The sequence below is a fragment of the Notamacropus eugenii genome, chromosome 1, assembly GCF_028372415.1.
Source record: "Notamacropus eugenii isolate mMacEug1 chromosome 1, mMacEug1.pri_v2, whole genome shotgun sequence".
In the NCBI taxonomy this organism is placed as follows: Eukaryota; Metazoa; Chordata; class Mammalia; order Diprotodontia; family Macropodidae; genus Notamacropus; species Notamacropus eugenii.
In genome coordinates, this window is record NC_092872.1 from 704,173,425 (window position 1) to 704,197,448 (window position 24,024).

General features: G+C 38.9%; 1 long non-coding RNA gene across 1 annotated transcript in view; it reads left to right on the forward strand.

The window, feature by feature from the left end:
- LOC140521355 (uncharacterized) overlaps positions 1-24,024 on the forward strand; it is a 594,446-nt gene that overhangs the window by 19,072 nt on the left and 551,350 nt on the right. The window lies entirely within an intron of this gene.

A 24,024-nucleotide genomic window follows, 5' to 3' on the forward strand; every position in this document is an offset into this window, starting at 1 on the left:
GGTGCACAGGAAGTGCGTAGTAAATGATTATTGATGGATTGCTTGATTGGCCTCAGATATCATTTATTCTAGCTTCTTTATTTCACAGATCACAGTGTCAGAGGTTTAGATTTGGAAAGAACCTTAGATGCTATTGGGTCTAATACCATCATTTCAGAATGAGGAAACTGAGGCAAAGAGAAGTTATGTGATTTTCCCAGAGTTACAAAAATAGTAAACAGAGGTGGGATTTGAATCTAGGTCTCCTAGATTCCAAGTCCAGTCCCCTACCTGCTACGTCATTATTCTGTCTCTCAGATATTCATGTTTTCTTGGTCTAGAATTGAATGCAGGCTAACTGATTGGGAAGGCAGATATGCTCACCACTAGACCATCAAGATAAGCCCCAGACAGAAGAATCAATTTCAGCCTGGAATCCAAGTCTTCAGTATCTCAGTCCATAATTCCCATTTCCCATTTGCTTTCCCAAGACAGAGGAGCCTTGGTGGTATGAGAGTGGAAGGGGGAAAAGAGATTAGCATTGTGGAGCAATGGAACACAATGGGGGTGTTAGCCAGAAAGAGCATTAAATCTTTACCAGGAGAAGAGAGAAAATGATAATAATAATAATAATAATTAATTATATAATAATAATAAATAATATAATAATAATTAATAATAATTAAAATTTATATAGCACTTACTGCACTTCACAATTATTATCTCCTTTGATTCTCATAACCATTTGAGGAGATAGGTCCTCTTATTATTATCCTTACTTTACAGATGAGGAAACTGAGGCAAACAGAATAACTGACTTACTGAGGATCACATAGCTAGGAAATGTCTGAAGCTGAATGTGAACTCAAGTCTCCCTCACTCCAGGCCTGGCACTCTCTCCACTGTGCTGTCTATATGTCCCTAGAAAAGAGTGTATAGGGGGCAGTGGAGGCAAGATGGCAGACCTGTAGAAGCTCTCCCCCCATAGCCCATAAAATACCTGTAAAAACTGACTCTAAATAAATTCTAGAGCAGCAGAAGCCACAAAACAGCAGAATGAAAGAGATTTCCAGCCCAAGGCAGCCTGGAAGGGGGACAGAAAGGGACTATCGCACTGAAGTCAGAGTGGAGCACAGCCCACAGAGTGCAGTCCAGACTTGGCCATGTGATGTGACATGGACAGGACTGGAGCAGGCTACAGGGCGTGGAATCATGGGTAGTAGCTATGGTTCCCAGTCTCCTCAACCCACAAACACCAAAACAGCTTCAGAGGTCAGTGAGAAAGCTCTTTCACCTGTGTGAGAAGGGAGCAGGGTCTGGCCATACTCCTAGGCCCAGGGCCGTGGAAGCCACTGCAGCACAGCACCCATTTTTAGAGCCCTCAGCCTAAAGACCCTGGGGGAATCAAGCAGCTGAACTGGATCTCAGTCCTAAGTGGTGGCCCTGGGGTGAGGAGGAGTGCTGGTATGGTGGAGCTGGTGGAGACTCTGGAGAGTGAATTTCATTCACAGATCCTGGGCAGGAAAGCTTGTGATTGCTCCCAGACCAGAGTGCAGTCCAGGAGAGGAGTAAACTCCCCTCCCTTGACTGTGCCACCTTGGAGAAACTGAGAACTTACAGATCCCTAGAGTATAACCTCCACTTGGCAAAAGACTCAAAAATCAAGTAACTGGCTGGGAAAATGCCAAAAAAAGGAAAAAAAATAAGACTATAGAAGGTTACTTTCTTAGTGAACAGGTATTTTCTTCCATCCTTTCGGGTGAGGAGGAACAAAGCATACCACCACAGGAAGATGCCAAAGTCAAGACTTCTGCATCCAAAACTTCCAAAATAAGTATGCAATTGTCTCAGGCCTTGGAAGTATTTTGAAAATCAAGTAGGAGAGGTGGAGGTAAAATTGGGAAGAGAAATGAGAACAATGCAAGAAAATCATGAAAAGCAAGCTAAAGGAGATCCCAAAAATGCTGAAGAAAATAATACCTTTAAAAACAGACTAACCCAAATGGCAAAAGAGGTCCAAAAAGCCAATGAGGAGAAGAATGCTTTAAAAAGCAGAATTAGCCAAATGGAAAAGGAGGTTCAAAAACTCACAGAAGAAAATAGTTCTTTAAAAATTAGAATGGAGCAGATGAAGCTAATGACTTTATGAGAAACCAAGAAATTACAAAACAAAACCAAAAGAATGAAAAAATAGGAGATAATGTGAAATATCTCATTGGAAAAACAAATGACCTGGAAAATAGATCCAGGAGAGACAATCTAAAGACTTTGGGACTACCTGAAAGCCATGATCAAGAAAAGAACCTAGACATCATCTTCTAAGAAATTATCAAGGAAAACTGTCCTGATATTCTAGAACCAGGGGGCAAAATAAATATTGAAAGAATCTACTGATAACCTCCTGAAAGAGATCCAAATAGAAAGACATCTAGGAATATTGTAACCAAATTCCAGAGTTCCCAGGTCAAGGAGAAAATGTTGCAAGCAGCCAGAAAGAAACAATTCAAGTATTGTGGAAATACAATCACGATAACACAAGATCTAGCAGCTTCTACATTAAGGGATCAAAGGGCTTAGAGTATGATATTCCAGAAGTCACAGGATCTAGGATTAAAATGAAGAATCACCTACCCAGCAAGGCTGAGTATAATACTTCAGGGGGAAAAAATGGTCATTCAATGAAATAGAGGACTTTCAAGTATTCTTGATGAAAAGATCAGAGCTGAATAGAAAATTTGACTTTCAAGCATAAGCATCAAGAGAGGCATGTATAGGAAAGAGAAATCAGAAGGGACTTACTAAAGTTGAACTGTTTACATTCCTACATGGAAAGATAATATTTGTAATTCTTGAAACTTTTCTCAGTATTTGGGCAGTTGGAGGGATTATACACACACATATATAGACAGAGGGCACAGGGTGAGTTGAATAGGAAGGGATGATATCTAAAAAAATAAATTAAGGGATGAGAATGGAATATATTGGAAGGAGAAAGGGAGAAATAGAATGGGGTAAATTATCTCATAAAAGAGGCAAGAAAAAGCTTTTTCAATGGAGGGGGAAAGAAGGGAGGTGAGAGGGAAAATGTGAAGCTTACTCTCATCACATTTGGCTTAAGAAGGGAATAACATACGCATTCAATTTGGTATGAAAAAAATCTATGTTACACTACAGGAGACTAGGGGAAAAGGGGACAAAAGGGGTAGGGGAAATGATAAAAGGGAGGGCAAATGGGAGGAGGGAGTAATTAGAAGTAAACACTTTTGGGGAGGGACAAGGTCAAAAGAGAGAATAGAATAAATGGGGGGTAGGATAGAATGAAGGGAAATATAGTTAGTCTTTCACAACATGACTATTATGGAAGTCTTTTTCATAGCTACACATGTATAGCCTATATTGAATTGCTTGCCTTTTCAGTGGGGATGGATGGGGAGGGAGGAAGGGAAAGAAGTTGAAACTCAAAGTTTTAGGAATTAATGTTGAGAATTGCTTTTGCATGCAACTGGGAAATAAGAAATACAGGTAATGGGATATAGAAATATATCTTGCCTTAGAAGAAAAGAGAGAAGATGGGAATAAGGGAAGGGAGGGGTGTGATAGAAGGGAGGACAGATTGGGGGAAAAGGTAATCAGAATGCACGGTGTCTTGGGGTGAGGGAAGGGAGAAAGGAGAGAAAATTTGGAACTCAAAATCTTGTGGAAATGAATGCTGAAAACTAAAAAGAAAAAAAGAAAATTGAGAAAAAAAGAAGAAAAAAGAAAGAAAAGGGTGTGTATACAAGGGGGTTGGGATTGAAAGTAGGATTAGGACTGCATTGAGGTGACCATCTCCATGAATGACAGTATGGTGTAATGGAGAGTGTTTGCCATGAAATCAGGAGGCTCAGGTTCTTCCATGTCTGTAGTACTTACTTGCTAGGTGGCCTTAGGCAGGTCAATCCCAAGCCTGTTTTTTCACCTGTGAAAATGGAGATAAACCTATTTGTACCATTTGCTTCATAGGGATGTGCTAAAGCAAGGGCTTTGTAAACTGTAAGGTGCTATAGAAATCTTCTTATTACTTTTATCACTCCTGGGAAGCTTCCCTGGAAAAAGAAATTCCTAGAAGATGAATAAAAAGTGCCATCCCACAGTGTTTTGGAGGTCACTGACAAGGATGGGCTGGATTTTGCATAGGGAAAACCAAAAGGCTGATATCCTGCTTCCCTCTCCCTGGCTTCCCTCCCCCTAATTCAGGCAATAGATAAGAGTCATTTCCATGTCTGGGGCTGCCACTAGGAATTATCTTTAGTGATCTGTGGTGGATGGAAGTCAGTATTGAAGATAGGATGGAAAAGGAATTTTATCAGCTTGTAAAATATGTCATCAGACCTTCCCACAGGCGCCTATTCCCATCACAAGGAAGATGCCATGGAGATGTTGGGAGACATGACTAGTCTTTAAATCTAGGTCTGATCTCATGTATGAGGGGGAAAACTTGGATTTTTATGAAAATTCCTCAGTTTCTTTGCCAGGCATGAATCCACAGTGAATTTCAGGGCTGATTCATGGGCCCAGCTGACTAAAGCTGAGCATTAGTGAAACCCGAGCTGTGCACTTTCCAGCCTCTCCCCTTACCCACTAAAACCTACAAGGTAGAGAAGACTCTAACCTCAGCTTCTAGCTTCCCCTAGTGCAGACCTGGCTGACAGGTGTGACAAGTTTACAGGTTTATGATACGGGAAAATGTCCCGGAGGGAGCTATGAAACCAGCTCAAATTTGTGATCTGTCTAAAGGATAGACTTTGAAGATGTCAAACATGAACCTGTTACCTCATAGAATGACAGGACCATATGCTTCAATGCGAATCCAACATGGAGTGCACAGTGGCAGGAGCTAGGAATCTCTAGTCAGAGGAACTGAGTTTGGATCCCAGGTCTGTGACTTACCTCCTCTCTGACCTTGAGCAAATCATTTATCCTCATTTTTTTCAGCTGTAAAAGAAGAACTAGCACATCATAGCATTTTTTTGTGTGCTGGATCTTTTTGGCAATCTGGTAAAGTCTATGGATCGTTTCCCAGAATAATAGTTTTAATGCACAAAATAAAATCCATAGGATAACAAATGAAAACAAGAGTGAGTGAAAAAGATGTAACTTTTTCCCCATCCAAGTTCATTCATTCCTTGAAATCTCTTCATGAACCCAAGGGAACTGTGGACCCAAGTAAGAACACCTGAAGGGTCTTTAAGAGATAGAATTCTATGTTCAACCTATACTTTTAAAAAGCTATATAATAATATTTTTTTTACAATTGTATGTGAAAACGTTTTTTCAACATTCTTTTTTTTGGGGGGAAAGATTTTGAGTTCCAAATTTTTCTCTCTCCCTCCTTCCCTTCCTCCTTTCTTCCCTCCCCCTCCCTCAATATGTGATATAGGTTATATGTGTGCAATGATGTAAAACATTTCCATATTAGTCATGTTGTAAAAGAAGAAATAGAACAAAAGGGAAAAAAATCATGAAAAAGGAAACCAAAAAAAGTTAAAATAGTGTGCTTCAATCTTCATCAGATACCATTAAGTATTTCTCTGGATGTATAACGTATATGTGTGTGTATACACATACACACACATATGCACGTGTGTATATATAACATACACACACACATGTACATATACACACATGTGCATATGTGTATGTATAACCTATGTGTGTATGTGTACATACATATTGGATGTAGAACATTTATATATACGTATATAAAAACCCCTTATTGTGAGATTCACATGTCAAATATGAAAGTTGGTTTTCAGAGTAACCTGGTGAAGAGGTGTAAGTGCTGTCAGTGACCCTTAAATTTCAACTCCCTGAGACAAAGTTCTGGTCCCATGCCCTAGTTATGGTTGAGTTTCTTGTGCTCTATTGGTTATTCCCCACTTAAAGATTTGATTAACCAGAGAGCTCAGTCTTCCATAGACCTTCAGCTGGGGCACTTGTTGCACAACACAAAGGGACTATCCCTGGGGCATCAAAAGGCATGACTCTCCGCTTCAACAGTTTGGCATCACATTTGTGATTCATTAATATACATAGTCTGTCCTCCATGGATAGAATATGCTTCCTTCTCATCTTTCTACCTTTCAGAATTCTTTTCGGAAATTTCTGCCTAGTTGCTGTCTCCACTGTGAAGTTTCCTTTGATCTATGTACCCCCTTCACCTCCATCTGAAATTTTTTTCCCCATCATCCTATTTTCCTACATTGCTTAGAAGGGGCCCTTGTCCCCATCATTGTCTACCTTGGTTAGACTCACCACCTTTTTGCATGAACCATCCCACCAGCTCACTGAGGACTAGTACCAAACCATTTCTAATCCTTGAATCCCCAGTGACCAGCATATCACCTTGCACAAAGCAGGAGCTTTATAAATGTTGTCGAAATTAATTCAATTAACTTTTCCTCAATCAAGAGTCTGTGGAAGGAAGATTACTCAAGACATTGGCTTTCAGTGACCCTAGATGCTGTCAAACTCTTCTCATGGACATTCTAGCCCTCCAACCTAGGGGGAGTGCTGGTTAGAGTTGGAAGAGGCCTTAGGGACCAAACATTTCAATCCCTTCATTTTTACAAATGAAGAAACTCAGGTTCAAAGGGGGGAATTTAAGGGTTAAATAGCAAAAAGAGGATTCAAATCCAGATCATCTAACTTTGAATCCCATGCCCTCTCAACTGTACCATGTTCCACAACACAGCAATTTCAACATTCTTGGCCACCAGTTATCACCAGTTTACCCACACTAGGAGGACAGCAGGTGATTTTTTTTCTCCTAAAAAAGTTTCCCTTGAAAAAATAATGGAAATATATAAACATATTAAATTAGAAAATCCTCTAAGTCTTGCTCCTACTTCTGCTATCCTTCAGATGTAAACCATTCCTAAAAGGTTTTTTAAATGGTCTTTGGAAAAGATTCTATTTCTTGATTGGCTCAGGATGCCAGGTGCTGGTACAAGGATCCTGGCTGTGTATATATGAGGGATTACAGAGCTTTGGAATATTGGAACAATGGTTTAATCTCTAGCTTGATGTGATTGTGGTCAGGAAGGTGTGAGTGTGTGTGTGTGTGTGTGTGTGTGTGTGTGTGTGTGTGTGTGTGTGTGAAAGTTGGCCAAAAAATGGAACATTTAGTTCACTTTCAACTCAAAGCATCATGAAGCTGGCAAAAGGCACTGAGGGCTAGAAATTTAATTGCAAATCAATTCAATTAAAATAAGGCATTTAGGTGGTTTGTTGAATAGAGCTCGACCTGGAGTCAGGAAGACCTGAGTTCAAATCCAGCTCAAATACTTTATTGGTTGTGTGACCCTGAGCAATTCCCTTGACCTCTGTCTACCTTAGTTTTCCTCATCTGTAACATGGCGGTAATGATAGCACCTATCCCTGTTGTGAGGCTCATATGGGATAATATTTATAAAGTTCTTTGCTAACCTTAAAGCACTATAGAAATGCTAGTTATTATTATTATTTTAAAAAGAGATTACAACAAATAAATGTACAAAAATCCTAAAGTTTGTTTACATCATTTTATTTCGAATTCATTTGTTAAAATGTTCCAAATCTTTCAAACTGCCCTAACTCAATTTTAAATCCAGGTAGACCTTGGTGGTCATGGAGGCTAACATTTCTTACTGTTTGTGGTCTCTTGGACCCCTTTGGCAGTTCTGGGGAAGTCTATTGATCTCTTCAAAGAAATGTTTTTAAATGCTTAAAATAAAATAATAGCATTACAAAGGAAATCAATTATATTGAAATAAAAAATGCAATTTTTGTTCCATGTAAGTTCATGAACTCCATGGAATCTATTACAAATGGGAATCCAGAGAGAGGAAATAACAGCCAATAATACACAGGCAGAAAATAGAAAAGTCAGGATTTTGATTTGGGTTCAGAATTTGAGCCTGGATGCCCTGACCCAGGCACCAGAACTATTTAGTACTCTGTGTTCTGCTTTAGAATGAAAGATGCCTGACTTCCAGGCTATCGTGCTTTTGAGGATACCATATGGCCTTTCTCATTGCCTTCAAGAAGGCTACAGAGATTTTTACTTATATACCCCACAAGACAATCTACTTTTACTCTGGAAAAGTTGGCTATGATTCCAGGCTACAATCGGGAATCTTGGATAGAAATCACTGGAAGAGGTTTAATTGGCATACCTGCATATGAGATTTAGGACTGAGCACTGCCTTCCATTTAACTTAGCAATAGAAGCATTTGGGTAGAGTCGATTAATTTCCCTCTCTGTGAATTCTCAGCTAAGCTGCATTAAGAGGGGGTATAGACACATGAAATAAGGAGGTGATAGTCCTGTGGTACTTTGCTGTCACTAGATGTCATCTGGAGTTTTGTGTTCAGTCTTGAGGGCCATGGTTTAAGAAAGGCATTGATAAATGGACATTGGCCAGGAGAGGATAATTGGGGTGGTGAGAGGCCTCAAGTCTATGCTTTGAGAATAGATTAAAGTAATGTGGGATGATTAACCCAGGCAAGGGAAGATTGGGCGGAGAGAGAGGTACATGTCTTAGAGTATTTAAAGGACTATCAGTTGGAGGAGGATTTCACATCTTTTTTTTGGTTTGGTCCCAGAGGCAGAACCAAAAGTCATGGAGAGAAGTAACAAAGAGACCCAGGTTAGGTCAGTTGTTAGGAAAAACTTCCTAATAGATAAAGCTGCCCAGGGTAGAGTGGGCTACCTCAGGAGCTGATGGCTTCCTTGGGGCAGCTTCATGAAGATGCTGGAAGGTTGCTTATCAGAGATGTCATAGAGGGGATTTCTTTGATTTTGAGACTGAACTGATCATGTCCTAGTGTCTCTTCTTCCACTATGATTCTTTTGCAAACTTTCTTCCAGCAGCAAGCCCTTCTTAAAATTTTTATTAAAATCATTATTCTTCCACAACTAAAAAGCTTTTAGTCTCTCCAACAAGAAAAGGGCATGGGGTTCAAAGCAGGAAGGGACCTCAGAGATCATGTAGGACATCAAACCTAAAAGGACCTGTTTTCAAATTCAACCCAGGAAGCTAAGGTCACAAGAGAAGAAATGACTCACCCAAGGTTACCAGCTAATTATTATCAGCCAGAGTCTTCAGATCCCCCCAGAATCCTTCACAGTTCAGAATAGTGCTGATGCATGAATCAGTAATATAAATGGATCTAGCCTATGGAAGTCAGGCTGAAAGATAGACCAAAGTATCTTCACTGTCATCATCTCTATGGTTACTAACTGTATGCTGGAATGGCAAATACAACCTCTGTTTCTCTCCCTTTCAAGCCATACATAATGATAGAACCACACTGCCGTTCTCTAGGAAGCTTTTCAGGGGATTCTGCTTTTTTCAAACAGTTCTCAGGAAAGTCAAGCATCTTCCCATAGCAAAGGCGATAAAAGGCCTGTCTTTCTTCCTGTTTCTCCATCTCCAATCAGATAGGGAAGAGAGAGGTGAAAGAGGTAGAGGGAATAAGTATTTGCACAGCACATACTATGTGCCAGGCACTATGCTAACCACTTTTAGCTCATTTGATCCTCCCAACAACCCTATGAGACAGGTTGCTATAATTATCTCTATTTTACAGTAGAGGAAACTGAGGCAGACAGAGGTTAAGTGACTTGCCTGGTTAAGTGACTGAGGCCAGATTTGAACTCAGGTCTTCCTGACTTCCTGAGCTCAGCATCAAGGGTTGGGAACCTGCGGCCTTGAGGCCACACATTGCCCTCTAGGTCCTCAAGTATGGTCTTTGGACTGAACTCCAAACTTCATTTGTTCTGTTAAGTTTGGATTCAGTCCAGTGGCTGCACTTGAGGACTTAGATGGCCACAAGTGGACTTGAGGCTGCAGGTTTCTGACTCCTGTATCTAGCTACTGCATTACCAGTTGCCTTGAGAGAATTGACCTCTTTGAGGTTGAACATAGAATTAGAGAGTAGTAAGCCCAAATAGTTCTCCATATAGCAGCAAGACAGCTTTCTACCAATGAGTCAAACAACTTTCAACAAAGCAATGCCTATCTTCTGATCAGCCTGACTTCCAGTGATAGAGCCACAAAGTCTTCCTGTCGGCTCAGTTCCTATCAGGTTCTGCAAGTAACTTTTCTCTTCTCCTTCTGTGTCCCACAACTCACAGAGGACAAACCAAATGGATGAAAAATGTATATTGCCCAAACTGACATGTAATTGGATCATTGAATTGGTCCATCACTACATACATCTTGGATAGACAGTGCAGATAAACAATGAATCAGGCTCAGAATTGAATAGAAGAGCTGGATAGATTGCATTTTGGAAACTAGAGCTTCTTCACTGATCCTGACTTGCCCCCTAACACAATTGCCTATCTTCTGAAGCAGTTAATGTTATCAAAGGAACAAAGTTATGGATAATCCAAAGGGTAAATGAGACTCTTGATGAGAACAGCAAAGAGGAAAGGGCACAGAAACTGGCCTAAGAAACATTTCCAGGAAAGTAAGGAAGACAGGGTTTAAATGACTTGTATTAGATTACATAGCCAGAAAGTTTCTGAGATCAGATTTGAATTCAGGTCTTCTTGGCTCTAAGTTCAGCACTCTCTCACTGTACCACCTAAATGACTTTAAAATGTATTTTTGTTATTGTTCAATTGTTTCAGTCATGTCTGGCACTATTTGGGGTTTTCTTAACAGATACTACAGAATTTTGCCATTTCATTCTTCAGCTCATTTCCCAGATGAGGAACTGAAGCCAAGGGGGTTAAGTGACTTACCCAGGATCAAAATGTTAGTAAGTGTCTGAGGTCAGATTTGCAATCAAGAAGATGTGTTTTCCTGACTTTAGGCCTGGTACTCTATATACTGCACCAACTGATTGCTTTAAAAGAATATACTATTGCTTTTAAGCTTGTACAACATTGACCCCATATTTAAAGGCAACCTAACTTTCTTCATGCTTGGCTCAGGAGCTATCCATGAAACATTAAAGCTGTTTATGCTGTGGAATAATGAGTTGCCAAGCCCTGAGATATGCACTAGAAAGCAGAAAAATAACCCCTGTTATGTATACTAATTTTAAAAGTACAATTGATTGCTTTGTGGGTAGAGTGATGGATTTATGTCTCCAAAAGCACAACTTATTGATTTAATTTTTTGAGTGGCATGTGGCAAAGTTTTTCTTTTTTCTAACTTGAGGATAATCCCTTGTTGTCTCAGACCATCATTAGTTCTAAAATATGCCCTTCAACTTGTTAGATTCTTTTCCCTCCTCACTCTGTTCCTTTGCTTTTCTTGGATGTTTTTGAGACAATTACTTGGCCTAAGGCAACAGTGGGACACTGAGACTGGGATGCAGCTTTAAGCTTGGTTTTGTTGTGTGTCTATCATTATTAAATAATGCTTGGACTGAAATAGCTATGCATGTGCACATTTGGGAATTTAAACAACATACTTGCTTGTCACTGATCCAACTTTCAATAAACAAACCAGAACATTAAAAAAAACCAGCAACACAACAATGTAGTTTTTTTAAAAATCAAAACAAAAGTTAATCCTATCTCACTGATACTTCTTTTAAAGAAAAATGAATAATCAGGCTATAAGCTTGTGCTTGAACCAAAAAATGAGCACATTTAAAAATTCTCCATAAAAGTGATCAGTGTCATGCTATGTAATCAGAAACATTTAGTTTTTGAAAAAAAAAACAACTTTGATTCTTAAACTTTAAGTTCAGAATGATTGGATTTTATCCTTTAAAGTCGCATCTGTCTGTTGAAAGGGAACAACCTGATTGCTTCACAGGGCCAACTTTCCTTTTCATATAGCATGATTAATGCCCTCTGTCCATTTCTGAAAATATCTTCTCTTTTTTTTCTCTCCCATCCTTCTGCCCCTAGAATTGAATTCTCTCTCAAAACAGAACATTTAAGCTAAAATACCCAGCTAAAACCAGGCAGCGATTGATCTGATAAAGAATACGTTTTTCTGCCTTAGTTATCTTCTGCTTCTTTGTTTAAAGTTGAGAGGTGTGGTTCACTATCCAGTTTTCCTCCAAGACTACTATTTGTTTTTCAATTTCTGAGAGTCCACTTCTTTTAGTGATGTTTTCATCTACATTGTGGTAGTCTGTGTGCACTATTCTTTTGGTTCTACTTTTCTCATTCTATATCACTTCATGCAAAATTTCCAATGTTTCTCTGTGTCTGTAATAATCACCATTTCTTATTTCATAATCATATTCTATTCCATTCATTGTAATACAGGTTATTCAGCCATTCCCCAATCAATGGACACTTTGTTTGTAGTTACTTCTACAAAGAGTGCTACTATGAATATTTTGTTATGTATATTGTGGTGTAGAGTCTGTCTTTGACCTCCTACTAATATAGACTGAGTTGTGAGGTTGCCAGATCAAAGAGTATGAATAGTTTAATAATTTTTCTTTCAAAATTCCAAACTGATATCCAGAACAACAACCTTTCCTTGTTGATTGAGATCGGTTCTTGTGTCTTATCTTTCGAACAGATAATCAAATTTGTTGAGGGTATGATTTTCCTACCTAAATATTTTATATCCCATACTCCTCATTTTGTGCATGTTTGAATTTGGGGATATGTTCACAACTCATTACCACCAACAAATTTGATTAATATTCCAAAATACAAGGCTGAGAACTGGAGCCAACAAAGATTAGTCGTCACAGCATGGACTTTGTTTTATTTCTAGCAGATGCAAAAATGACTTCCTCCTTTTAATGATCATAGAACTACTCACCAGTGGTATTTGCAACTCATACACAGAAAATTGCAGTAGTGGACTTGGAACCTCCCTTTTCAGTGACTCTGTAGGGATAAGCTGGAATGTGTGAGGACAGGGCTTGGATGAATGGAGCTATCTATATTGTCAGAAAACACTGGACTGGGCAGCAATTGCAAACAGCCCTCTTACTGGGCTGTCTGATTCCAGCAAACATTTTCGGACTGTGATGATGACATAGTGGGTGTGTCAAGGATCTTAAGTTTTCCATTGGGGTGGTGGTGGGGAGGGTGGGGAAGGAGACACAGGTGCAGGAGTAATCTCCTGCTAAGCAGTCATCTACTCTTCAGCCAACTAATGTCCAAAGCCACATTGGAATGTATTTTTCTGAACTCCATTTTCTCATTCCATAGTCATAGAACCAAAGAGTGTGAGAGCTCCAATCATCCCATTTTACAGATGGGGAAATTGAGTCCCAGAAAGGAATAGTGATTTGCTCAAATTCACACTGCTAACGAGTGGAAGAGTAAGTATTAGAAATTATGCCTGCAGACCACAGGGTTAGAGATAGCACAAGACAATGGAAAGAATTCTGGATCTAGATTCAAATTCTACCTCTGATACTTAGGACCTGTCTGCCTTTGGGTGAGTCATGTAATCCTTATGGGGTCAGTTTCCTCATCTGTGAAATTAAATGGTCTTTCTATCTTATAAAAGAATGAGAGTTGGAAGAAACTTTAGCAGTCACTCAGGCCACACCCTATCATTTTACCAGTGAGGAAACTGAGACCAATACAGTGACTTTCTCAAAAACAGAACTTAGTGGCAGAGTCACTATGTGTGCTTTTTACTATACTACAGTGTCTTTTTCAATTCCTGGGACAATACTTTTCCTTTGGGAGATGAAGAACAACTTTATCAAATAAAACCTGGAGCATTGCTCAAAATTCTAATTTTGAATGATAATTTATTTCTCTCCACAAAGTAATATTTAATCAACAAAAATAGAGGTCTAGAAATTTCTCTTTCATGACTTTTGAAGGAGATGGAAGTGCACTGGTTTTAGCAAGGACAAGGCATCTGTGTCTTACTCTTCTACCTAGTTATATCTACCTAACACATGATGATTGATTTAGCAGAAAACTCAGGATTTGGTACTGGCTTATCCATACCCTGTGGAGTTTTCAGGCTTTGGATACCAATAAAAGATACCAACACAAAAGCCTTTTGTTTGTAGTTCCAAATTGTCCCCAAATTACGCATGTCTTCTCTATGTTAAAATATTTTTTGTGGGGGAGGGAGAGGAGTTGTCACAGTTTTGAATGGCAGTATTTTAGAGCATCGTCAGCTGTAGAAATGGTGAGGGGAAATGCCATTTTAAGACAATAAGATCATAGATTTAGACCTGGAAAGAATCTTTGAGATCATCTAATCTAACCCCTCTTTATATATTTGGGAAAACTGAGCATTAGAAAATTTAAGAGACTTGCTCAAAAGTTACACAAATAACAAGTGACAAAGGCAGAATTTGATCTCATGTCCTCTAGTCTCCAAATCCAATGTTCTTCCACTGCACTATGATGCTGGATCAGAGTGGAGGTGGAGAAACCAGACATGTGAAGGTTATAGAAATTTTCCTTCCTCCAGTATTTTCAAGTTTTTTTGTTGTTCAGTTGTTTCAGTTGTGTTTGACTTTTCACGACTCCATTTGAGGTTTTCTTGGCAAGGATACTAGTGTGGTTCACTATTTCCTTCTCCAGCTTATTTTACAGACGAACAAACAGAGGTCAACAGAATTAAGTGACTTGCCCAGGGTCACACAGGTAATAAGTGGCAGAGGTTAGATTTTAAAGAAAGACTCATCTTCCTGACTCCAGGACCAGCACTGTATTTACTCTACCACCTAGCTGCCCTGTTTTCAGGCTTATCCATGTACATTATTTCCAACAACCTCTTGAGGTGGGTAAGGTGAGTACAATTACTCTCATTTGAAAGATGAGCAAACTGAGGTAGAGAGAGGTTAAAGTGACTTGCCCTGAAGTATATTGTTAATTAGTCAGAACTGGGATTTAACTAGGTTCCAAGACTCCAAGTCCAGTGATTATTCCACTTATCAAAGACAGTTGGGAGACAAAAGCTACATATTCAAGTCCAAGAGTAGGTGAGTGCCCATCTAAGACTGGTCTTTCATTGACTCTTGAGTAACTTTTTGACTTTCCCTCCTTCCAGAAATGACTCAATTAACCCAGGATTACTCTGAGAGGAGACTTTTGAGGCAGCTGGCCTTAGGGAGAAGTCCATTTCCCTCCCTCATCCCTTTGCATTGCTCCTAGAAGCTCACTCTCTTGAGCATTTCTAAGTAGGGCTAAAGTTTCTTCCCTGGCTGCCTGCTGAACACAGTTACAGAAATGGCAGATGATAGATTAATTTATGCTTAAGAGCTTTGTTTTCGTTTTATAAGGTGATGTCATTGCCTCCTTTAGGCCCAAACCTCCTTTAGGGAGATATTAGCCATCGAGATGGGGAACAAAACTGGGGTTGAATCTCCCTAATAATCAGAGGCAGCTGGAGGAAGTGGTCAGACATTATTAGTGTCACCTAAAAAACTCATTAGGCAGCAGCAGCAGGAGGCCAGTCTGGGAGTCCTCTCAGATTCATCTCTCTAACTGTTCAAACCACTACTTGAGTCAGAAAGTTGGAGTGAGAAGGAAGGCTGGGTGCACATGTGCTCATAGGGAGAGAGCGTGCCAGGGCTTGGGAAGAGCTGAGTGGAGGGACCAGCTTCTTAGGCTTCCAGAGAGAAATGAGTCAGTATAGCTCCTCGGGGTGGACTGGACTTTGCAAGGACAAATGGTTCTTGCCTTCCCCACATGCACTTGGAAGGAGAAGGGGGTAAGGGGTGGGAGTGGGGAGGCATGAAGCTGTCACCAAGGAATGCAGAGTTAAACATGGCTTTTAGTTAATGATAAGAATACCAAGTTCCAGTCAGTGATCTTGGTGACAAGAATGAGTGGAATGGAAAACTGTGGCAAGGATAGTCTACACCAGGGGTCCTACCTGCTTATTGTAGAGTCCTTACTGTATTTAAAAATATTAAAAAACAATCTTAGCTTCAGTGCCATACAAAAGCAAGAGGTTGGTGGATATGATCCTTGGGCTATAGTTTGTCAATCCCTTGAAATTAGACAGAAAAAAGCTTCGTTCTAACTCTTTTTATTGTGTTTGGCCTGGACCCTTTTGGACCTCATGGTGGGTGGGATGGGAGTGGTTTAGGGGAGGGTTAGCTAATAAAGAGCCAAAAGGCAGCGGTTGTGCATCCTGGACCCCAAGGACAAAACAGCAAGTCACAGAACCTGAGAACTGGAAGACATCTTAGAGAACAGAAAATAAGAGCCAGAAGGGACCTCAGGACTTAAAATGTCAGAACTTGAGGAGACTTTGAGATATAGAATGTGAAAGTAATAAGGGAGCTTAGAAATAATTTATTCCAACCCCCTCATTTTTCTGACAGGGATGTTGTCCACAACACACAAAAGATACACGGCTTGCTAATCAGTGGCACAAGTAGAGCTCGCACCCAGGTCATCAAATTCCTAGTCTAGTGTTTTTTCTATGCTACTACATCAACTCAAATATATTTTTGTTTTAGAATATGAAAGTAAAAAAGCAGAATCTTTCCACTAAAATTTGCCTTAGGCCAATATAAAAAAAGAACTTGAGTAAATGGTGGAGGAAAGTTTTAGCCCAGCCTCCCCTGGGTAGTTGAATTCAGAATTGCTACTGATAATTGTGTCTATGTAGGTTCAAATTTCACTTGTGATGCTTACCGACCATGGGACCATGGATCCAGTTTGGGAAGGGCATCAAATACTAAGCCAAGGAGTTTACATATTTTCCTAGAGGCAAGAAGGTGTCACAAGTGTTTCTCCTCTCTTTCCTACCTGTGAATTCCTACAAGTACAGTTGGAGAATTGTGGCTCAGACATGTTATTCTCCAATGTTCATCTAAAAAAATGAGGAATGGACTCCTTTTCAACATAGTATCTTTGTGTTTTATTCTTACTTACATATCCAAAGTCCTTTTCTCCATCTTCACTCTATTGGCTGTCATTCAGAATGGAAGTTCATCTTCAAATTTTATAGCTGGAAGGAACTTAATATTACATCTAGGGGGTATCATTCCAGGAGTTAACCAAGTGGAGTCTGAAAGGTGCTGGGTTAGAAATCTAGTCCTATGCTTTTGTGGGAATACCTGACCATTACATAAATATGTATAATAAGCAAATGCTTAATTCTAGATGACTGACCCATCTGTTGCCTACGTGGTACTATCAAGAGTAGTCATGGCACAAGAGATTCCAAACAAGTACAGAAACACATTTGCCTCCCCAGCATTCTCCTATGTTATGGAAGTCTCCCAGGGATCATGACAATGCAACCACACCCTTTTCATCCTCCCCACTGCAATGAAGGAGGCTCTTCATTGCATAAGTTGGTTTTTTTAAAGGTAACTATATTCCACAAAGTTCCAACTGTGTCTAGAACACAGCTATGGATGGTGAGGTTTCTTCCTCCCTAAGTCTCCTACCTCGTACTGACCTCCTACACCGATAATAGGGCAAAATACAGCTCAGCTGGGAATAGGTGCTGTCCCTTGGTCATAGTGCTGACTTAGATCACAGTTCACAACTTCCAAACTGTCCCTGGCCACGGTGCTGACACCTCAGTAATCATCTACTAGGAGTTCTCAAGTTGGTGTTTGTGCACTTTTTTTTAAAAAAATATATATATATATATATATATATATATATATATATATATATATATATATATATATATATATATATTTGCACAACATAATTTGTTTCCTCCATAGCTCTTTATATTTTATGTACTTTCAAGCACTGTTCTAAGAATGGGCCAATAGGATCTACCAGACTATCAAAGTGGTTCATGTCATTAAAAAAAAAAAGGTTAAGAATCCTTGGCCTACCCCAACTCCCTAATTCTTCATAATAGAAAACTGAATGACACATCAGTGGAATGATTGACTCAAGATCACACAGCTAGTGAGTGGTAGGTCCAGCACTAGAATCCAAGTTTGAACTCTCAGTCTAAGACTAGTTCTACTCATAAGTCCTGGAATTCTAAGAGAGACTATATTATTCCAGCTCTAAAATTCAGTGGTTCTATCACTAATCAACTATTACTCTATTTTACAAATCTAGATTTTCATGTAATGTGTGTGTTTTTTTAAATTCTTCTTAGTCCTGTAGGACACAATTAGGGCCAATGAGGAAAATTACAGAAAAGTGTATTTTGGCTCAAGATAAGGGAAAATTTCCTATCAGTTAGAGTTGCCCCAAAATGGGATAGGCTGCCATGGAGGCACTATGTCCTGTATTTAAGTAGAGGCTAGATAGATACATACCAGTACGGATATAAATGAGATTCATATTTTTGTTTTGGTTATGGTTTGAATTAGATGATCTTCAAGGTCCTTTCCAGTTCTTAGGTTCTAGAATTGGAGAGGAAGTGTATAATGGATAGAGAACTCTCCCACTGTCAGGAAAACTTGAGTTCAAGAGCAACCTCTAGCATATACTAGCTGAGTGACCCTGAGCAAGTCATTTTTTCTCTCAGTGATCCAGGTAATTTCTTAAGACTATTGCAGAGTAAATGCTAATGCATATGGGAGCTTACTAAATTGCTGAAATAAAAGATTTGGTTTAAAAATGAATACCCAAATTCATACATAAATATCTACTACATCTTGTTTCATATTATGATGAATTGTTACTTTCTTATTGAATATTAGAGAATCTAATTTAAAATCATGACATTTATGATTGTAGGGGTATTTGGAAGTAGGAAAGAGTACTCCATTCAACTAGATGACTTGGCCTCTTCAAACCTCTCAGGATTCTCAGACTCAACTATCTTTCCAGATTCATTGTACATTACTTCCCCTCCCCTGTTCTATGATCCAGCCAAACTAGGTTTTTACTTTTTTCTTCACAAACTAAATCCATCTTCCATTTTTTTCCTTGACACTGGCTATTTTCTGTACCTGTAATATACTCCCTCCCTACTTCTCCCTCATACAATCTCCCTTTAAGAAGCAGTTGAAAAATCATTTCACGAATAAAGTCTTTTCTGATCTCCTTCCTTCTTGAAACTAGTAGTGCCCTCACTCTCAAGCTACCTTGTATTTTGTATTTATTGGAATTTATGTTTATTCTGTAAATATTTAAATAGGTACATGTTATCTCTTCCACTAAACTACATTCATTTCACGTAAGGGTTGTTTCATTCTTTGACGTTTATCCCCAGTGTCTAGAAGAAGGTCTTAACAGAAGGCCATTAATAAGTGCTTATTGACTAATTGATTGGTTGGGTGGGCTTGGGCAAATCCATTTAACCTCTCAAGACCTTGGTTTCCTCATGTGCAAAATGAGAATATTACCCAACGTACCTCATGGGGTTAATCAAGAATCCAGTGAAATAAATTCAATTCAACAAATCTCTATTAAGCACCTGTTTTAAGGTGCAAGTCTTTGTGGGAGTACAGCTACTATTCTTGAGGTGGTTGCATTTCGCTGGTAGTAGGTGGGTAGGGGAGACAGCAAAGTGTTCTGTAAACTGAAAAATACTATATGATAATGGCACCTTAAGGTACATTCAGCACTTTTCTCAGAACACCCTTGTGATAGAGACAGGCAGTGCAAATATTTTCCTCATTCTACAAATAAGGAAAGTAGAGCTCAGAAAAATTGCGACTAGCCTTAGGTTACAATGAATAAGTGTTAGAGATCCCACCTTACTTCTCTGGGAGCTATCATTATCATTATTTATACCAAGGGGTAGTTGGGAGGATAAGGTTTTATAAATTATCAGTGCTGTATAAATGTTAGCTATTTAGCCCTTCAGCACTGAACTCTGACTACTTCTCCTTGATCCCCATTCTTTTGATTGTCCTTCCCCTTATTAAAATTCTTTGCTTTAATTCATTCATCTTCATTCTTTCAGGATCTCAACAGATGATTGATTATCTTGCTACCCATTAACATTGGGGTATTAATGAACTACCACTGTGTGATTTTTCCCAGAGGAGTTTCAATTTTAACTAGAGCATCTTACATGGCAGAAATCTCCATTCTTCTTTATCCCCATCAGTGCTTTTGGGGTATGCTAGCTTTCACCTCTTTTTTTAGGTCCTTAGAAAATTTCCTCCTATTCCTTTTCTAATCATTTTCTCCTATTACTATTTCTCCTTCAGAAAGAGAATTGGAGGAGGTATCTCAGCTCCCCTGGATAAAAGAAAATTTACTTGGGGCTAATGGCTGTCTTCTTGTATAGAAAAATATGTTTATATTTCTCCAAGCAAATATTAATGTTGCATTATGATACCTTGCCTCTTTCTCCTTGGTGAAGAGCAAAGAATTGTGGGGTTTTTTGCATTTGGGGTCATAAAATCACAGGAACATAGATATAGAGTTGGAAGAAGTCATTTAGCCTAATAGCTGACTCATTCTCTCTCTCTCTCTCTCTCTCTCTCTCTCTCTCTCTCTCTCTCTCTCTCTCTCTCTCTCTCTCGTCTGTTTATTTATTTATTAATTTATTTGTTTGTTTGTTTGTTTGTTTGCAGAGGAACACAATAGGGCTTGTAGAGGATAAGTTATTTGCCCAAACTCCCACAAGTAGTAAGTAGCTTATCTAAAATTGCAATCTAAATTTTCTGACTTGAAATTCATCATTTTCCCCATTATACTCATTGCCTTCCATGGCACTATGTCAGGTCATTGCTCTGCTCAAAACTTTTCAATAGAGGCCACTGGGTGACACAATGGATAGAACACTGGACCTGGAGTCAGGAAATTCTGGGTTCAAATCCAGTTTTGAATGCTTATTAGCTGTGTGTCCTTGGGCAAGTCACTCAACCTCTGTTTGCCACAGTTTCCTTATCTGTAAAATGTGGACAATAATAGGCCCTACCTTGCTATGATTATCAAGTAAGATAATATTTTTAAAGCCCTTGGCACATAATAGCTATAGCAATGCTAGCTACTGCTGTTGGCAATGACAGTGATGACAATGATGATTCAATAACTCCCTGTTACCTATGTTGGCATTCTGAGAGGATTCTGGGAAGATGGAGGAGTAGGTAAGAAAAATCCAAGCTCTCCAGATTTCCCCCACAAATGAGATAAAATAGCACTTCAGGGTGAACACAGAGCAATAAAACAAAATAAGAATAGAGGCAGAACAGTGGTCCTCCTGAGACAATCAGAGAAGATCTGAAGAAAAATCCCAGAATGAGGTAGTTCCACTTAAACAACAAGCAGCAAGCCCTGGGGTTATCTGGGTTGGGAAACTGCCTCTGCTCCAGCCACGAGAACTTTTACCCTCAGGACAATGAGGGGAGTTTGATATCTGAGCCAGGGAAGATTGAGGGAACCTCTTCTGACAAGAAATGTCTGACGCAGTTGTGCCACAGATATGGGGCAGGGGGCAAGAAGGAATCAGGACATGTCTGGTGAGTACAGAAGCAACAGGGTCAGGATGCCTCTGGATGGGGGTACTTATTGGAGGCTGGAAATCTTGGTTTCAGTTCCAGGTCAGAGGAGAGAATTGAAGGAAGATCTGAGGACAGAGGCACAATTGCTCGTTTCCCAGGACTAGAAGTGACTACATAAACTAAGCTGCTACAGATAAAAAAATGAACAGGCAAAGGAAAAAGAATTTAACCATAGAGAGTTACTATGGGGATAGAGAAGACCTAACATAAAATGGTCACCTGACCAAAAAAATTCATGGAAGAACTTAAAAAGACTAAAAATCAAATGAGAGAGATTGAGGAAAAACTGCAAAAACAAACAATCCATGAAAAACAAGAAAATTATGAAAAGAAAGTCAACCAATTAGAAAAGGAGATCCAGAATGTTAAGGAAGAAAATGACTCCTTCAAAACCAGAATTGGGCAAAGGGAAGCCAGCCAAGTTATAAGAGATCAAGAAATAATAAAGCAAAATATAAAGAATGAAAAAATAGAAGAGAATATGAAACATCACACAAGATAAACAATGGATCTGAAGAAGAGATCAAGAAGAGAAAACATAAGAATAGTCAGACTAACTGAAAGCTATGATAAAAAAAGGAATCTATATAATAATATAAAAATAATTAAAGAAAATTGTCCTGAAGCATTAAAACAAGAGGGGAAAGTAGAAATATTAAAAAAATCCACTGATTACCACTTGAAAGAGATCCTACCAAGAAATCCCACAAGAACATCATAGTCAAATTCTGAACACCTCAGATCAATGATAAAATATTATGAGAAACAAGAAAAAAAAAAGCTTAACTATAATGGTGCCACAGTTAGAATCACACAACACCTAGCAGCAGCAGCACTAGGAGACTGCAGGTTTTGCAACACTATATATTGAAGAGGAAAAGAACTGGGGTTCTAGCTGAAAATATCATACCCATCAAAGCTAAGCATAATCTTGAATTAAAAAAAGAACATTTAATGAATCATCACACTTTCAGGATTTTGTTAAAACAAACAAAGAAATAAGAACTTAAAGGATTTGACATACAATAGCCAAAATAAATATAAAATACATACCAAAGACTAATTATAAAGCACTCAATAAGGACAAACTGGAATGTGTGCAAAATGTAAAACGTATGTCTAAGATTTTATGAGCATTGGGTAGTTCATAAGAAAGATTGGAGTAGACCTGAGTATGATATGATTTTAAAAAGTAAAACTATTTACGAACAGGTAAAAAGTGTAATTATGAGGTGTGAGAGGTGTGAGAGGAAGAACTGACACATGGGAATAAAATGGAGGAGGAGGGCTGGTAGTTCTAGAAACCTACTTTCATCAAGAATGGGTTCAAGAAGGAACAATACATATATATCTACAAGAGTATAAAAGTCTCCTAAATTCAGGAAAAAAGATAAAATGCTAAGGGGATAGGAAGGCGGGAGAAGATAAAGGAGGGATCTTTAGTGGGGAGGGTGAGAGAATATGTTAAAGGGGGGTATAGAAGGGTATTTCATGGAAAACAGAGGATAAGAGAGGGATCCTTGGTGGGGGGGGGTTACATTAAATAATAGGAGGGCAAGGTGGCTGGTAGAAGTAAAGTAGAAGAATCAGGAAGGATAGGAAATAAGAGATATGAACAAACATAAAATAAAGATCAGGAGTAGAATTTGTTAGGGAAAAAGAAACAGGGGTGGTAATCATGATTTCAGATGAAGTTAAGGCTAAAATACATTTAATCAAAAGAAAAATAGGATAACTGTGTTAGTCATATTTGTCCACGTTGTTTTGGTCTATTTAAAACAACAAGACAGTATAAGATGGGAACGTTGCTGTGGTATTTGGAATAATGAGTTGATGGACTTGGAAAAATATGGAAAGACTTTGACTTTTGAAGGAAGAGGTTATCCTCTGTTTCTGATAAATAAATATAGTATGGTCCTACGTAGAGGCATATGAATATATGTCTATATATGACTATGATTATTGATATCTAAGTATATGTATATGTAAGTGCCTGTATGTACACATAAATGTGTGTATGTATATCTGTATATCTTTGTGTCCAAGTGTCTAGATATGTATGTATATGTGTATATATGCATATGTGTGTATATATATTGTTGTTGTGTTTGTCCTTCCTTCTCAAAGAGGACCATGATATCAAGATGATAACATGACTTGCAGTTGACTTTGATTTGAGTGAGGGAGGGCTGTGCAAGGTCACCAGCCTCACTTTCTCCTCCTGAGCCATCTAGGTCTAGTGGCCTGATATTCATCGGGAAGACTGGAGATGGCCCAGGATGCCATGTGAGACCCTGGCCCTTTCAGGCTAAGGTCTTATCACAATCTCACTTTGAGTGAGATGCACTTAATTCAATGAATAGGCTTCTTTAAGTTACTCAAGGGATAATCCCTTTAATAAAAAAAAAGTCAAAGTGGGAGGGGAAGACCCTCAGGATTCCTGGGTAAAAGAGAAACAATTACTACTTAGTTATTACATCCACTCAGTGCTAGGTGGGTGGGGACAGTCTATGAGCTCCAGAGGGAATTGAGTTTAAGACTTGATCTTTGAGCAAGAAATGTAGCCAAAGGGAAAAAAAAATTTATATAAATATATCTGCGCTTAATTATAGCCTTCTCAGGCAGGGGGCAGGAAAGGGGAAAGAAGAGCAAAGTAAAAAGTTCACAGCAGAAAACAAAAGAAAACTTACAAGGAAGTAAAGAAAAGATGAA